This window comes from Eschscholzia californica, unplaced genomic scaffold, assembly GCF_041429995.1.
Source record: "Eschscholzia californica isolate CP2 unplaced genomic scaffold, dmEscCali1.0.p SCAF_1, whole genome shotgun sequence".
NCBI classification, from domain to species: domain Eukaryota; kingdom Viridiplantae; phylum Streptophyta; class Magnoliopsida; order Ranunculales; family Papaveraceae; genus Eschscholzia; species Eschscholzia californica.
The window spans coordinates 53,145,732-53,165,093 of NW_028238198.1; the positions used below are offsets into that span (position 1 = coordinate 53,145,732).

A 19,362-nucleotide genomic window follows, 5' to 3' on the forward strand; every position below is an offset into this window, starting at 1 on the left:
ATTACCTTTGCCTTGTAAGCGGGTTGGTGGGTCGTAAACCAGGTTCGATATTAACCCATATTAAAGACACTTTCAACAAATCTCCACTTTGACTTGAATATGCTCCTCTTGACTTAAATCCGCCACCATCACAACTCAACACCTCTGTGTCATTGTCGCTCCAACCCTCCAAAGGGCTCAACATCTAGAAATCCCAATCAAGTCTAAGCAACGCTTAAACTTGAAAGTTGTAACTGCCTTAATCAACATATCCGCTGGATTATCTGCCCTAGACACCTTCTTTATCATGATCTTCCCTTCTTCAATCACGTGAAGGGTTCTAGGGGTATCTCATACACCTAATTGTCTAGTGTTGTTAGCGGAATCTCAAACATCTCTATGTTTAACACTAGTTTCCAGGATCTATACATGAACATATCAATGAACTAGAATGGAAAGAAGATTACCTCTTAATCGCTTTCCCACGAACTAAATCCCGACCAGTATTCGGAAGATAAGAGCTCCAAGAGTAGCTCCTCTACTTGAGACATCGAGTATATAACTTGAACTCCCTCCTTTCAGTTAGCTAGGACCTTCTTGAAGGTTGAGATGAAGAACTCCTTCTTCTTGACTAGATACTTGAGAAAACTCCTTTTTTCTCTCTCTCTCTGAAATGTATATTCTGAAACTCTTTCAGTTGACAGTTTCTCCTTTTGAGAATTGTCTAACACTCGAGACCTCCTCTTTAGGTTGTCTAATTAGGTATATATAGAAATCCCTAGAAAAGGTATTAGACCCAAACTAGGATTCCTAAAACCTAATTATAAGGTAACTTCCAAAATTACCCTCTTTTAGGGTTCCCTTGAGTGGTCGGCCAACATAGCCCATTATGGGCTTCCTTGGCCGGCCCAATATGGGCCTAACCGTCTATGTAATGGTCGGCCCCTTGCCTTGGTCGGCCATCACATGGCTGGCCCACCTAAAGCCGCTTCGGGCCTCCCTTTCGGGCCCGGACATGTTTATATCTCTTTTCTCCGAACTAATATGGACTTACCAATAATGGATTCAATCCACTTATTTGCCATTCTCTTTCTAGTCAATTCTCTCTGTTCAAATCATTACTCTTATGTGCAACCCTTGTAGGATCCGGTCTATGTTAGCCGCGGATTACCGAAGTTACCCGACGATCGTAGTTGGCTTCTAACTAAGCATTACGACCCCTAATTGGACCGGACTAATGATCTTCCGAGTAAGGTCATTAAGATCCTATTCGCCAAATTGTACGCATTGCAACCTTGGCCGACGGACACTCCTTCGGAAGGATACCATTCCTTCTGACTGAGGCAATATATCCTTCAGTCTCCCACTTGTACTTAGAACAAGTGCAATGCTCGATTCCCATGTTTTTTCGTATCTCATCTGATATGTCATATTCATCAGACTCTCTTGATCCCGAGAACAACTTCCAATCCAAATGATTAACTCTTAATCCATTTGAGCACGGCGATGCATTTCTCAGTTGTTTCTCATCAAGTGGCCCGGAGATACTTTGTCCTGATTTTACTAAGGAAAATATATTCCATTCTTGTACTCCCACTCAATTTCATGTCTATCCTGTCTCCCCCAATAATCCACCTTTATAACCACTTTTTACGGCTGGCGTTTAACGGTACTAAAGTTCGACATTCCTTCCATAAACTGAGTGAGTACTCGTGTTTTGAGGAATCTCTCCAATTTGCTTAAATGAGAGTTATGACAACTCACAACTTCAACTTTTGAAGTACTCTCATTTGGCGGGTTTCCAGTGTATCAACAATACACCAATGAAGTTGACCTTGAATACTCCTATTACCATAGCCCAAGAAACAACGTTATCTTGTCAATCACTCATGCTAGTCTTCTTAAGTCATTATTCTCCAATTAATGACCAGGACTAGGGATCGTATGATGGTGTGCTTCCATGTTCACTTAGTAGGGTTTCCTTCATTAGATCACGTATCTAATAAACCTACCTGGAACAGTCCATCATTTTGGACTGTCGTCTAAATTCTAAATCATAATTTAAATGATGAAGTAAACCAAGTTTATTTCGTATAACAAGAGTCTGTAAAATTTGAGCACCCGCGTAAACTCCTTTACGTTCTCAATTTTATAAGTCTTCTTAGGATACTTATACCTTGATCCTAATCCCTTAGATTCGTGCATCTCCATGATCGATCTAAGGTGACAGTTTAGTTTCATTTTCACTTCGCTTTGTTATTATCTTGCTTTCGTACCCTTTCGTAAGCTTTTATGATAATATCAATTTCTCCCACTGAAATCAATACTTCCCAAGTTCTAATTTTATTTTCTTATCTAGTAGATTTAGTAACGACTCCCAGCATGAAAAACTTTTTTCCATCTGTTTGTCCTTCCTAAAAGAGTAAAAAATAATTCAATGAGTCCTTTATTACCAAAAGCCATTTCTTTGAAGTTTTGACTAAATTTTCTAAAGAAAAAAAGGGTTGGGGGAGTAAGATCATGTTGTTGTTAGGTGGAATCTTACCCTCCTTTTATTTGCTTTCACTAAGTTGTTTAAGACCGTCGTTTTTGGGAACACAAAAATATTTTTAGTAGTACAAAATTTTCCAAGCAAAATTGTGGATTTTGTCAAATTTTATACAATACAAAACTTTATACGAAAAATTGTAGAATTTGTCAGATCCGAGCAACAACTACTTTTTTCTTTCTCATCTCCACCCACGAACTGCGGTCACCACCTCCCACCACCACCTCTCACAACCTCTCACCACCACCACCACCACTATTATTTCTCTCTTCTCTATCTCTTTCTCTCTCACACTCTATCTCTTTCTCTCTCACACTCTCTCATTGATCAAGGAAAACAATTCATAGATAATTGGGTTATATTGAAAAGTATCTTCAGGTATATTTTTCTTCCTTTCTATGAATATTTGTCATGAATAGAAAAAACAGTTGAATCGAGAAGACAGTTCTCCGAAGTTACTTCAATCACTAAGATCGATGATATTGAAGGAGAAGGTCTAGTAAAAAGGAACAAAATTCAGTCAATGGCGGAGGAGGAAGAAAGAAGTAGTTTTTCTTCATCAGACCTAAATCCTAGCCGTGATATGAAACATCCATGTCTGACCAAATTTTATGATTCATATGAAATTCCGGGAGACAACATCCTAGTTTAGAATCATAAAATTTTTCCTCATCAATCATTTTCCACATCATCTCTTTCTCTATCAACTCTCCATCCGCAAAATTCTCTTCCAAAAATCACCAAAGAGAAGATTAATTCCTCTATTTACACACTCACGAATGAGAAAGAAAGGTTATCAAAGAATCATATAGAGAAGATGGTGCAAGATGCAGAGAAATTCAAGTCCGAGGATGAAAAACACATAAAGAAGGTCGAGCCCAAGATTGACTTGGAGAATTACTCATACTACATGAGAAACACAATCAAGGACGAGAAGATAAGAGGCAAGCTAGTTGCTGTGGATAAGAAGAAGATTGATGATGCTCCACCCGTCGGTGGTACTTTTGATATCTCTTTGTTCACCATTGAAAAGGATGTTTCTGAAGTTCAGGCAACTGCTGGAGATACCCACCTTGGATGGGAAGATTTTGAAAACACAATGGTGAATCACTTTGTGCAGGAGTTCAAGAAGAAACAAAAGGACATTCCTAACAACCCTGGCCTAGGGATTTCAGGAGGTTGAAGACTTCTTGTGAGAGGGCATAAGGGACACTTTCATCCACTTTCCATACCAAAATTGAGATTGTTACAGAGGAAGCAAGAACTCTAAAAAAAGATATCACGAATTCAAAAGCACAGAAAGCAAGAGATTGATATTGGAATGATCCGTATCCCGGGGATTTACAAGATCAAATCTTTGAACTATTTGCTGCGTTCTTGATTCATGATATAAAAAACTGAGTAAAATTTATTCCGCTTCGAAATGGTGTTCATCGTTGGATTATTCATCCGATGGATCTACTTTGCTTAGTGAGACAGGGGCAAGAAGAATTTCCCCTCGAATTTATGATGTCGAGTATGAAGAAGCTCATCACAATTACATAATTCGTGATCGATTAAGAAAAGAAGTTCTTATCCCTCTTCGAAATACACTGAAATTTCCAGACGTTTTCATGAATACTGAGAAATGGGAGACTATGCCTCATATTTGGATGGTCTTGGTCGCCATGGACAACTACAAGCAGTTCTTTCTAGAACACGACCAAAAACGATTCAGGAGCTATCTTGTTAATGTGACACGGGGAGAGAAGAAATGTGTTGTTGGAGCATTCTTTCCGCACCACATTTTTACATCCTTAGACAACAATGATAATAATAAAGGATGTTCTGAAGTTGCAGAGCTTCAATGGCAATTAATGGTCGATGATTTATTGAAAAGCGGCAACCTGACGAACTACATTGCCGGTTGTGATGTTTCAGGGAGTATGTCAGGAACGCCCATGGATGTTTGTGTCGCTTTAGGGTTACTAGTATCAAATATGAGTGAAGACCCATGTAAAAAAAAGGGTATCACATTTAGTGATAATCCTCAACTGCACTTAATTGGTGGAGACAACATTCGTTCTAAGACATATTTGATTAGATATATGGATTGGGGGTATTCCACAGATTCTCGGAATGGTTTTGATCGGATTTTGGATATTGTTGTTAATGGAACACTAAAGAATGTAAGGATCATAAAGACGATATTCATGTTTAGCGATATGGACTTCAATGAAGCAGACAAGGTAATAGATTGGGAAAATTTTAAAATTATTTGTTCCAAAGAGAAGAATGTGCCGTTTGTGGTCTTTTTCGTCAAACTACAAGATGATTGGAGATGTAGAAATTTATTGGACCTATATTTCCTACAATTGATTTTTCGAGGACCTTTGCAACATTGGATTCGAAATGAAGCTCGTGATGTGGTCCAAATTGGTGTCTGGCGAATTCAAGGCAATTATCATTCGAAGTGGGAATTAAGGATCGCCATGGTGGAATTCTTCGTCTGCGGGTGCATCACATTGTTTTCTTTATCGAAACAGTTCGGGACAAACCTCTTGAGAGAAGGGAGGCTGATGCAGATACAACCGGGTCGGATACACCGCCCATGGGCCTAACGGCCGGCTCCACCACTTTGGCCATTCGGCCATGCTATTAGGGTTTTAGAAAGAGTCCAAGTTAGGTTTAGGAAGTTGCATTATTAAGTATTTTCGTTATTTAGGAAAGTCTAAGTTCCTATAAAAGGAGGTCCAGTCTGTCTATATTTTCATATATAGAAGAGAAACCCTAATCAAAGTCTAAGTATTTCAGTTATTTTAATCGTTCTTACAGTTATTTTAATCATTCTTCGCTTTAGTTTATTATCTCCTTTACTTTCCGTTGCGTCTACATCAGACCCTCTCATAAATTTCGTACAAGTACACCGAATTCACAATTCGTACGGGTCTACCGAACTCACAAAAATAGGCTACTTGAGTGAATTTTGGTGGACTCAAAGCAAATGGTCTCTTGTGAATTCGGTGGACTCGTACCGAAAGGCCTCTTGTGAAATCGGTGGGCTCGTACCGAATTTACAAGGAGAGGCCCTCTTAACAAGAATGGCCCGCCTATAAAACTTCCCTAGGTTTAATTGCTCAGGTTTATCTTCATTTTTAAATTTAAACATAAAACTCCGGCTCTTAATTGAGTAAAATATGTCTTCCTAGATAGACACTTCTTTCCATAAGCTATTGTACATTTCCTTCCCATTATATCTCTCGCAAACAAGTAAAATCTAATGGCCTTTGGTATAGGAAGAACAATATTTAGTAAAGGCAGTGCGTTAGAAAGGTCTATTTATGTATTTGCTCTTCCTTTACTAAATTAGTTTAAGGAGGGCGTTATAAGGATCATTTTAACAAATACTGTTAAAATATAAGGACTTCAATGAAAATTACGAATAAATCTAATATTCTATTCACGAGTAGTTTTCTCTCACTTAAACAACCCAACCCTAATATCGTCACTACTATCAACATCACCATTAGTATAAAAATCTTGCAAAGTTTACCATCACTATAGTTTTAGTTTCAAGCTTTTAATGATACCGCATGATCTCATGGATGAGGAACCACCATTAATGAAGGAGGCAACCTACTTCAAGAAAGAAGAGTCCATCGACTTAAACGGAGAATTTGACTTAAACGAAACCATCGACTTAAACGAGGACATCGACTTAAACGAGGACATCGACTTATCAAAGACATATATAATGAAGATAATATGTCTCAGGTAAAGAAAAATTATTTTCTTGTCTTCCTCTATGGTTGAACAAATGTTTTAGGGTTTTAGGTCGTTTTTGTTTCGTAGAGGATTTTCGGTTGGGTCGACTGAAAAAGACAACAAAATTCAATCGGGATGGCTGAAAAAGACAACAAATTTCGGCCGGGTCCGCTGAAAAAATAATAAATTTCGGCCGAGACGGCTGAAATTGTTCTGTTTTTTCATCCGCTCTGGACGAAATTTGTTTAAATTTTCAGTTGTTCTGGATGAAAATTTTTACTATTTTCATTCATGAATTTTTATTTATGCTAAGCGAAATTTCTTTTATAAATCTTCAAAAGTTACTTTAATCCGTGTTAAAACCTTAAAAATCTATGGAAAAATCAAGCAATAACAAGAATTACAAACCCTCTATGGAGATGAGTGTTGTGTTTGTCATCTAGGATTTAGGTTTCCATCTTTATCTCTCTCTCTTTGATCGAAACAAACAGATTTTAGGATTTTTCTCTCTTTGGGTTGAACAGGTTTTAAGAGTGTTTATCTCTCTTCTCTCCCTTTGATCGACAAACAGATTTTTGGTCGAACATGATTTTTCTCTTCTCTATCTTTTCGTCGAAAATAGTTTGAGGGGAGGGACCAAAGTTAAAGTTGGGATATTTTAGAAAATAGTGTTTATCTCTCCCTGTTCTAAAAAGAATCAGGGTCGTGCCTGACAATTTAGGGGCCCTGTGCCAAACTTGAAACAGGGCCCCTTTATTTGAAAAACACAAGAGTTGAAAGAGTTTTTTTTACCTGAATTTTATGTTTTGAAATGATTTAACTATTAAAAAAGCTTGAATCATTGACGAATCCAAACTCAATGTATGATGTTAATATATGATTGGCGTAACACTCTTCATGCAAAACATCTGTTTTGACGAATTTTTTATTTTCATAAAACATTACTTTACAAATTTAAGACATGAAAATTAAACTATGAGAATAAGGAATTAACTTTTAAGTTTGTATGGTAAGAACTTAGGAACTAAATAAAATATCAAAATCAAACTAAAATGGAGTATGGTACAATCAACTAACAACCACACAAATATTGTGCTCTTAGAAAAAGAAAAAAAGACATGTTGTGCTATTAGAGCAAAAACAAAAAAGCAAATAAACATTGTGTTGTGAAAATGAAACAAAATTGTTGGCAGCTAGTTTTGAACTCAAGACCTCATGTGCGGTAGGCAAGCATCAAACCAGCAAGCTACTAGAGTTTCGGTGTTACCATTGTTAAATCGGTCCTAGTTAACTCGACTGCTACACCCTTAAAAGTGAAGCAAATGAGGCCCCTCGTGGTGGGGGGCCTGTGCGGACGCACGGCCCGCACCCCCCACCACACGGCCCTGAAAAGAATGCTCTCCCTATCTAATGCAGTGCCTTTGCTAAAAATTGTTCTTCTTATACCAAAGGTCAATGTAATCATTCCAAGACTAATTTCTTACTTCCATAAGCATTTAGGTTAATTTGTATACCAATTTATATCTTGCCTACTTTAAATTGAAGAGATTCTAAAACAATTCTAGAGAGAGAAGCTGGTACCTCCAATCTTTCTTTCCTCCTATAAAGACTTGTGAAAGACCAGTTATTCCTATTGGAATCCATGACCTCTGGATCATGGGAACCCGCTGGCCCAAAGGCCCAATGATCATATTTCACAATATTACTAGAAAAAAAAAACCACGTGAAGTTCACTTGGGATCGCAGGAGAGGGTTTGTGGGGGTATAAAAAGGATATTCTAACAATCTCAGAAACCCTAAAGTGCTGCAAAGCCTGCAACTACATCTTCTAGTTTCTATCAGGAACTTTGTCCCCCTCTGGTTCTTCAAATGGATGCAAAGCCTGTAGAAAATGAATTAATCTCTGTTTTATCTCTGATTCTCTTTGGTTTAATTCTGGTTCTTTCATACCACCCTTTCATTCTTTGAGTACCATACCCTCTTCCCATCTATTCGAAGAAACATAAAAGATTACATCAAAAAGAATGTAATCGGATCAACCAGAGATTACGTCCAGAAAGGATCAAAGGAACAAGAAGAAAAAGTGGTACGAGTTTTAGATCGAAAAATTGGTATACCTATAACCTTCTTTTTCTCTATCTATTTATCTACTGCCACTTATCTTCCTAGTTCTCTAGATTTCAAATCGGATTCACCAGATCTTCATACTGTTGACTTATTTCTGCATTTCATTTTCATTATATTATTTAGATGTGTTTGTGAACATTTTTCCTATTGTTTAATTAGCAGGATATTGGAACTAGGGTTTCCAATTTAAATACAAACTAATAGGTGTAACTCTTGATTTGTTCTCATTCTTCATTTAAGTTAGAATCTTATATCTGTTCGATTTCTGATATACAAGTAAACTTTTATAAGATAAGTAAGATACGGATCGATGTGCGTCAGGAGACTAGTATTTATAAATGAACAATAAATATATTTGACATAATTGTGTACTTCAGACATTAATTATGGGAACTTCGAAAGTAATAAGCAACGTTATCTCAAGATGGAATAACTATTTGATCGTCCTTTATCCTTTTCTTGGTTACTTTTTTACACAATGGGTTGTCTCATGCGTTTGAAGATGGCTAAAAAAAGTTGATATTTCAATTACTACGAGGACTTTACTATCTAAGATACCATGTGAATGTTATTGGAATGAGGAGCAATGGCTGACCATGGATGGGTCGAAGTTCAACTAAGATGAGATAACTATGTACAAGAGAAGTTTACAAGGAGCATTCCTTTTTCTTAATGATATACTACTCTTACGAGGTATGAGAACATTTCATATCGTCTTAGTAGAGATAATGACATGAATTTGAGGAGTTTTCTAGAGTTAGATTGATTCTGGGGGTTCTTGTTTAGGTGAGGTATTTTCTGGTACATGATCTGTTACTAGGTTTTTGCGTTGGTCATAACTTGATAACTTATCCACACAACTTTGTGTTATTAGATTTCTTGATGGGCCAGTGTTGAAGGAATGAGGCCCATTATGAAATTCAGTCATTCCATATTGCAGTAGAATTCACTATGCAATAACCATTTGATATTAATATTGTTGGCATCAAATTTTGGAATACAACTTTTTTCCACCTAGAAGCAGATGGTGATGAGTTGCATGCTTTCATTGGCTCAAGGGTGATTCAGATGTCAGGACCAAAACCAAAGCAATATTATTACATTGATATAGAACCTATGTAGTTGGTCTCGGTCGTCTCGATCGAGAATCTCGGGTCTCAACTCGACTGAGAATCTCGGGTCTCGTCTCGGTCTCGACCCTTTCCCGAGACTCGACCGAGACCCCCAGTTAGAATTTGGTAGAGTTTCTCGGCTAGCTCGGCCGAGACAGATCAAGTCTGAGAAATTAATGTTAGAGAGTAACTTCTAATTATTTGGACTTTTTTTTGGAAACTTTAAGCCTAATTGTATACTACTATTTATTACCTTCTTAAATCTTAACTACTCATTATATAGAATTTTTAGATGTCATGTCTTCTCGAACTTTGAAAGTTCTATAGAAATTTTGAAAATTCTAGTAGATTAGGAATACAATTGTTAAGTTAGAAAAAATAGCAAAAACTAAGATTAAAAACTAAGAAGAAGTGAAAAGCACATGATTCAAAGTAGAAGAAGAAGTTGATGCTAGAGAGAGGAAGAGTTTTGTTTATGATGGCAAGTAATTTTATTTTTATACAGTTTAAAAAATTATTAGCTATACATGCTGTCTCGATCAAGAATCTCGGTTCGTCTGGATCTCGACCTTCGGTCGGGCCGAGATCAAGACCGAGACCGACTACATAGTATAAAGCTAGTAATTTAATTGTCTTGTCCACATTATAATTATCATTCTATATTAATACAGTATTTTTGTCTTAGTTAAAAGAAAAAGTGAAGTACGATTGAATAAAATACGTTGAAACTTGTAGCTGTTAACGTGGTTTGAATATGTAATTAATAATTATAAATTTATAACAAATTTATAAGTGGTAAACTACTAGCCAACAACATTTTTTAAATAAATATAGTAGGTAAGCAAATAGTTATTAGATTTTTCTGGAAGTCAACATAAAAATACACCTTTCTCAATCAAAGGTGTGTCACATAAAATAATCTGCAACGATACTTTGCGTATGGCGCATTAAAATCTCTAAAATCTATAACATATGTATTTAATGACTTATTCTCTAGCAAATTTATATTTAATTATAATAGTCTTGTATATTACTCACACATGATAAAAAGAAGTTGATAACTGAAGTTGCCTTTTAATAATCGGATGTATATGAAGCCCCAACTCTAACATGGGTAACTAACATGAAAATCTTTAATTCCAATGTAACCTAAGCGCAAATCCATTCAGTATATGGTACTAGAACCAGTATGCTCATGATAACACTTTATGCTCTATATCTTATAAAATATATTTTATGATAATTTATTAATAAATACACTTTCATAAACCATCCACCTCCATAAACAAATAAAATACGTTGAAACATTGTAGCTGTTAATGTGGCTTGAATATATAATTAGTAACTATAAATTTATAACAAAATTTACAAGTGGTAAACTACTAGCCAAAAATATTTTTTAAATAAATATAGTAGGTAAGCAAATAGTTATTAGATTTCCCTAGAAGTCGACATAAAAATACGCTTTCTTAATCAAAGGTGTGTCACATAAAATCATCTGCAACGGAACTTTGAGGCGGCGCCTTAAAATCTCTAAAATCTATAACATATGTATTTAATGACTTATTCTATAACAAATTTATAGTTAATTATTATAGTCTTGTATATTACTCACACAGGATAAAAAGAAGTTGATAACTGAAGTTGCCTTTTAATTATCATATGTATATGAAGCCCCAACTCTAACATGGGTAACTAGCATGAAAATCTTTAATTCCAGTGTAACCTAAGTGCAAATCCATTCAGTATATGGTACTAGAACCAGTATGCTCGTGATATACACTTTATGCTCTATATCTTATAAAATATATTTTATGATAATTTATTAATAAATATACTTTCATAAACCATCCATCTCCGTAAACAAATTAAAGTAAAACCATACTCACTTTTAACTTGTTACCTAAAAATTCCGACTTTAAGAAAAAGATTTGGTACATTAAAGTTAAAGATTTTGATATTACTACTTCCGAGGTACACACGGCAATCGAAATACAATATGCGGTAGGAAAAAAGTAGAGTTCTCTGTAACATTAATTTCTCTTGTGCGACAAATTTCATCCAATACAAATAATAGGGACATGGTGCCCATTAGTTTGATCAATTACTCGTCATTTCTATACTAATTAGTATCTTAGATTAAAATTAGTTGTCTAATGATGTGCATTTATTTTAGTTACCGACTTAGTTGCGTCTAATAATTTTTTCTTTTCAAAAAGATAATTGAGCACATTAGATTAGTAATTAAATTAAATGCACACTCATTCAACTCACGAAACACATCAATCTTACCTTAAATATCAAATATCACACAAATGGTTTAAACAAAACATTTGTAAAGGACTTTGAGCATTTAATTTTAATTCTTACTAGTTAAACAACTTCGACAAACAAATAAAATAGGCTAAAAGGTGATAACTCTGTAGTGTTTCACTGATCTCTTTATTTATTAGTTTTTGTGCGTTGGTGTTCTCACTTTTTGACCTTGCAACTACTATCGCATTCGTCATTGCATCCCAACACAAGTTTGAGGATCTCAAACTATTATATTTTATGGAATGGGGTATGTTCATTGTGTTAGTTATCAACATATGTAGAGATCTAAAAGAAAGCATGAAAGTTATAACCTTTTGGTTATGGAGGAGCTTGGATTCCCAAACATCGTCTTAAAGTTGCAACTCACGTGGTCTATTAAAGTGGTCTATTAAAATTGTTGTTTCTCTTCCAGATGAATCATCTATCGGCCTCCGGTGTCTCTTCTCCCAAATATAACCTTCTAATGAAGTTTCATTGACCAAAAGCTATTTTGCAATAACAAATGACTCCCAATCAATTTTGAATTAGTCCAGCAAAAGAAGCTTTATGTCGTCTCCGTGATTACCAAAACCACAGAGGAATTCATTTGGGCTTTTGAAGACCTCTTGCAACTAGTATTTGTGGCACGTACGAGAAACGACCTAGACATGTAAATGACAAGCCATCTTCCTCGTATCAACATACGATGGTGGCAGAACTCAAACTAGTTAATCATCTTAAAGGACAACCAATGCTCGACTTATTCCATCTGAACATTGTTTTTAACATTCAAGGATACCCCGTATTTGAGGCAGAAGTCCGCTACTTATTTTATAGATAATCAAATTCTTTTTGAATTACCAATTCATTCGTATCATGTGCATTAGGTATTTGTTACATGTATTTTCAAATGTGGGTTTAAGTGCTTCAGTCTAAACATGACTCAACTCGTTACTATTAATTTTCATGTTGTTTATGCCAAAAGCATTTGAACAACCCACTTGTATCGCCTCAAGGACTTCGTCTAATCAATGTTTTCTTGATTTTTATAAGAATAATAGGATCTCATTCGTCCTAAATTAATAGTCTGTTCTTCCTTTTTTAGATGTCCCAAATTAGGAGTCTCATTCTTCATATATCATTAAAAAAACTCTTATTTTTTTTATACCCTTTCCTTCATATTTCCAAATATGGTGTATTATCACGCTAATGAAAGCATTATGGAGTAGGAGATTGATATCGGTGGAGCTGACGTGGTCCAAAGAGCCTTACCCATATATCTTTTCCGCTAACTACGAACTTCACTTTATTTCCCACTAAGTACTTATCCCTTCATATTTCCAATGGTTGTATATTCGGGGAAATTACTTCTTCCATATATACAGTCTCGACACAATCTCCATGACTTGTAAAAACCATTATTAGTTTAATATATATTATTAGTATTTTTATCATTTTTTAGAAAAATATTGACTAGGTAAAGTCCTTGAGGCGATACGAGTTGGTTGTTGTTGAAATATTATTGGCATTAAAGGAAAATTACATAGTAGCAAGTTGGGTCTCGTTCATACCCACTGAAACACTTAAACCAGATAATACATATAATTAATAGCTAATGCGCATGATATGAATTAATTAGTAAATAACAAAGAATTTGATTACCTACAAAATAAATATTAAACTTCGGCCTCAAATATATGGTATCGTCGAGATAACGTTAAAAGCAAAGTTCTTTCATCGTACAGAACTTTGACTATTTTTTTTCCTTTAAGATGATTGACTAGTTTGAGTTTTGGCGCCATTGTATGGATTTTAATGAAGAAGATATTAATGAAGAAGATGGTTGATTATTAACATGTCTACCAAACAAGAATATGTTCCTCATATGTGCCTCGTATCCTCGTTGTAAGAGGTATCCAAAATTGATTAGGGGTCGTTTGTTATTTCAAAGTAGTTTTTTGATCAATTGAATTTCAATTGGAGGTTCTATTTGGGAGAAGAGACACCTGAGGCAAGTAGATGCTTCATCTGCAATCGAAGCGACAATTTAAATACATTGTGTGAGCCACAACTTTGAAATGATGTTTTTGAATCAAAATTTTTACATTTATAACCAAAAGGTTATAACTTTCATGCTTTCATTTGGATCTCGTTGATAGGCAACACAATGAACAAATCTCATTCCATGAAATAGAATAATTTGAGATCTCTACACATGTGTTGAGAAGTCATGAGGGATGCAATAGTAGTTGCATAGTCAGAAAGTGAGAGCAGCGGCGCATAAAAAGTGATGGATAGAGAGAAGCATCGGTGAAAAACTGATGTGTTATCTCACCTTCTTAACTTCTTTTACTTGTTTGTCGAAATTGTTTGATTGATAATAAGAATTGAATGCTAAAAGTCTTTCACAAATGTTGGGTTTTGTTTAAGCCATTTGTGATATATTTGTCATTTAAGGTAAAAGGATTAATGTGTTACGTGAATATTATTTGTTGAATGATATACATTTATTTTATTGTTAATTTAATGTGCCTAATCATCTTTTTGGAAACGGGAAATTATTAGTCGCAACTAAATTAGTAAATGCAAATAATTTGAAAATCAATTTTCACCTAAAATATCAATTTGTACGGAAAGGACGACTAATTGGCCACATCAATTCTAATGGACACATTTGACTATTATCTATGTAAGATGAAATTTTTCGATATGAGAAATCAATGTTGGGCACCGTATTTCGCCCGCGTTGTTTACTTTAGAGATCTTAATACCAAAATCTTTAGTTTAATGTACTCAATATTTGTAAAGTTGGAATTTTACGTAAATTTTTTAATTGGGTAAAATTTTGCTTCTGGTTTTTATGGAGGTCGAGCGGTTCGGAAAAGTGTATTTTGGAGATCTAATATTCTAAGTTTTTATATTCAAATACATAGCCTTAATGTACCAACATTTTTTTCTTGAAATCAAAACTTTTAGGTAACTGGTTCAATTGAGTAAAATTTTACTTTTAGGTAACTGGTACAGGAAATTCAACCTTGCATTTGGTCAGATGGTGGAGAGTGATTTGGAAGGTATGATTTTATCGGATTGAAAAATAGCATTTTTTTTAGAATAGTATTGAAAAGATAATATTTACCTCAGCAGCTACTTCAATGTTTTCAGAGGCACCTAGAAACTAATTCATGGACCCAATATCCTTGTTTCAAGAGGCACCAAGGAAGGTGTGGTTCACTGGTTGAATCGCATCTAGGGCCCAGAGGTCTCCAATCTCGCCACACAAGTAGATGAAGCCTTCTGTCTCGTGTTTTTCAAGGCTTACAGTGTGGCTCAACCAGACAGATAAACTAGAGGTTTAGGTGAATTCGGAAGGATTTCGTGCTTCAACTTATTTTTTTTTATTTTTGTTTGAAAGCTATTGTGCTTCAACTCGTTGAATCGATAAACTAGAGGTTTAGTTCGGAAGGATTTCGTGCTTCAACTTATTTTTGTTATTTTTGTTTGACAGCTATTGTGCTTCAACTCGTTGAATCGATACAATATCACATAATATATCCATGACCAATGCAGAAAAACATTCTACTAAACTAGAAGTTAGGGAAATTTCACCTCATATCTATGGTACAAACATTAATTGTCCAAATCTCATGACCCCCATTAGAAACAGTGTGATAACACTTGTATGAGGTGTGTGTCAATATTACATCATATATCATGATATGTACATAATACACCCTAACAGTGTACTCGTAAGGAATTCATGTTTTATCTTTTCATTTTAAGTTCATTGTCAATATAGATAAGGTTATCAGACATAGCCAAAAGAGTAAGTCATAATTGTCATTGAAAATAAGAATCAAAACATCTTCAAAAGTTCCAACAATATATGCTTTAAGGCAACGGGGTGAGAGATGAAGGTATGCCTAGATACAAAATATCAAGGTAATGGAGTTTCGTCCTAGGGAGATAGGTAGAAAAAAGAAAGATGAAAGAGAAGCCATTGGGAAGGCCCAAATGAGAATGAAGGAATTTATAACCATGGAGGATTAGTTATACTCGAGGATTATTTATCAATAAATTAATTTACCTTGGGAAATAAGTTCATTAACTAATCGTTACAAAGTACTCACAAGAAGAAATCCCCATAACTAAACTTGGTGAAAGATATTATATACTCTTCCTTGATGACTTTAACACGTATATCTGGATTTATCCTTTAAAGACTAGATCAGATAGCTTATCTGCTTTCAAACATTTCAAAGCTGCAGCAGAGAATCTATTCAACACAACCATTAAATATTTTCAAAGTGATGGTGCACCAGAATTGGCAAAGGGAGAGTTTAAGAAGCTCGTTGACAGTTGTGGTATTTTCTTCAATTGTTCATGCCTTATACTCCAAAACAGAATGGTAGAGCTGAAAGAAGGAATAGACAAATAACAGAAGTGGGTAATTCTCTACTCTTTCAATCCTCCTATCCAAAACATTTTTGGTTCGAGGCTTACTCCTCTGTTGTGTTTATTATAAATACACTGCCTACAAAACTCCTTTAGAGTAAATCTCCCTGTGAAGTACTCTTTATTAAGTTACTAGACTATTTTGAAGGTCTTTGGATGTTTACGTTATCCACATCTAGGACCACTAAGACCTGACAAACTTAGTCCAAAATACACTAAATGTGCTTTTTTGGGCTATAGCCTGCACTATAAAGGTTATAAGTGTTTAGATGTTGGTACTGATAGTATATACATGTCTAGACATGTAATTTTTGATGAGCAAGTATTTCCATTATTACTATCACAGACATGTCTCAAAGTACCAAAAACTCTTCTTCACACACTTTGCCTTTGACACATTCAATTATTTTTGGGTCTCATATATCTGCTCCAATTAGTCACCAAAGTACATCTACTGTACCCACTACACATACTCCTGTGCCAGTTGAGGTTCCTAGTTCCAGGCCAGTGCATGCTATGACAATAAGGTTGGGAGATGGTATTACCATACCTAAACACATACCAGATCATGTTGCTCATTATAGTATCTGTCATCCACTATCTAGTGCTTTTCTGACTCTATTGGACCATCTGCCTGCACCTTCTACCTACAAACAAGCATCCTCTGACCCTAAGTGGTGTGTTGCTATGTCTGAGGAATACAAAGAACTTATGTAGAACAAAACCTGGTTACTAGTGTCATATGAAGCATCCATGAATGCACTAGGCTGTAAGAGTTGAAATTGATCAAAGAACTTGTTTTATTGTTTGATGGTTTACAAAAGAAATATAAGACTCTATTTATAGAGTTACAATACTACTAGTTTCAAATTTTACTAGTTCCTAATATTTTACTAGTTACTAATAGTTTTATGCTAATATATATACTAGCTCCTGATATCTTACTAGTTTCTAATATTTGATATTTCCTAATATTATATGGGATATCTTAACATATAGAAAGATATTTCAACACTCCCCCTCAAGTTGGTGCATAGATATCACACATGCCCAACTTGTCTGCCAATTGAAAAAATATTCGACTTGAAACTGTCATCGTGGCCCGACTTAGACTTCAAAACACAAATTTCTTCACTGAGCTTGTCATTCTCTTGCTCCAATGATTTTAGCCTTTGTGCTTCGTTGTTAGCCGTTCATTGAGCAGGTTTATCTCGTTATGCTGGTGAGCCATGACCTCCTTTTGTTCTGATAATTTACTTTGCAGTTCTTTGATGGAGGATTCCTTTCTATCAAGTGATGCCTCCAATTCCTGAATAAGAGTTCCTTGCTTTGTTGTTCTCTCTATTTCCACATTCTTGTGCATCTTCAATTCAATAGCCTCCTTTTTTAATCTTTCTGTTTCTTCAGTAAGACAATTGATCATCAATTCACACCGTTAACTTTAGGTTCCGAATCTTCTGCTTCTGGTTGGCTAATGAGGTAAAAAATTCTACATGTTGTCTACCAAGTTCAACTGCTTTCAGAGTTACCTCCATTTGCTTCATGCATGCGATTACTTAACAAACAGTTGTCATATTTTCAATCACCTCTTTCTGCAAGCTTGTGAACTTAATACGTATGTTACTTAGACATTGTAGTGCCCCTATTAATTTTTGGGTTGCCTTTAGTAGCAGCCCTTGTAACCCATTTAATACCCCCACAAAACACTACTGCTCAGGCTCTTTTGATTTCTTTCTTTTTCATTCTTTTCAACCGTGGGTTTGGGAGTGAGAAGGGGGTATTGGGTTTTTCTAGAGTGAGAAAGTGGAAAGGGGTTCTAGAGAGAGAAAGAGCTAGAAGAAGAAGAAGAGGAAGAAGGGCTTGGAGCTTGGTGATTATCTTCTTTGTTGTTCTTAGTGTGTGGCTTACATTGCTTTGGTTAAGGTAGATTTCTACTCCTCTAGGGCTTGAATAGCCATTTTTATAGAAAACCTAGACAAACTAGATAACACCACAAACCCTAGATTTTAGTATTACTTGAACATAGATTAGGGTTCTCGACATGAATATATATGTTAGAAGTAGTAGATCTATATTTGTACAAACTCATTTCTTGGTCACTTTGAATCTCATCTATGTGTTAGATTTTGAGGATATTTGCTATAATGACATACTTGATGAACCATACAACCTTCATTTACATTTCCATGCTAGATTCATGTATTACAATGATATTTAGGGCTAAACCTCTCTATTTGCCATGATTTTAGTATATAGCTCTTATAATTATACGTCTCTCACTATTGGAGAACACTCTTTATATAGATACATGAACATGCCCTAGAACTCAACATGATATGAGAATTTTAGGCTATTATCATCATTGATTCATTACTTGCAAAATTACAAATATGGAACTCGTATGTCGTAATATGCTATCGAATATGATTTTGATTTATGTATGTTGTGGTGTGATGCTATTATATGTGTGTGATGTGATGGAGTTGGTGGAGAGTTGTGAGAGTTTTATGGTTGGTTCGACCCTCTCTACCGGATGTGATATTGGTATGGAGCGTATAGGGTCGGCGGTAACACAATGGATGACTTTGTGGGCCACACTCTCATACAACGAGGATACCAACTTGTCATATTGCTTTTGGTTGTTTATTATAAATGGTGTGATATTATGTATGTGTGACGTGATGGAGTTGGTGAAGGATTGTAAGAGTATTGTGGTTGGTTCGACCCTCTCTACCGGATGTGATATAGGTATGGAGCGTATGCGGTCGGCGCTAACACAATGGATGACCTTGTGGGCCACACTCTTACATAAGGTGGACACCAACTCGTCATGTCGCTTTTTGTTGTTTGTTACATATGTGGTACATTTTATTTCTAATGGTCACAACTCGGATACTATACTTGGACATCTTCTCATCATAAGTGGTTGTCTATTTGTTTTGGTAGCTCTTGAAACTGTCTATTGAGGCTTTAGAGGTTTCGAAATCTACTTGTTGGGGTCTGACCCAACCTTTTATTTTCCAGGACAAGGAAATCGGAAGTGCCACCTGCTTGAGTCATAGTTAGCCTTGGAGGAGTTTCTTTAGTGATTTTCTTTCTTTCTTT

General features: G+C 35.4%; 1 long non-coding RNA gene across 1 annotated transcript; it reads left to right on the forward strand.

Annotated features, from left to right (window-relative positions):
- The first annotated feature begins 8,003 nt into the window (after positions 1 to 8,003).
- LOC147567586 (uncharacterized) lies at positions 8,004 to 15,260 on the forward strand. The gene is made up of 3 exons (XR_015230799.1): positions 8,004 to 8,382; positions 14,817 to 14,876; positions 14,968 to 15,260. It is a non-coding gene; the product is annotated as an uncharacterized LOC147567586 (long non-coding RNA).
- Positions 15,261 to 19,362: the final 4,102 nt, after the last annotated feature.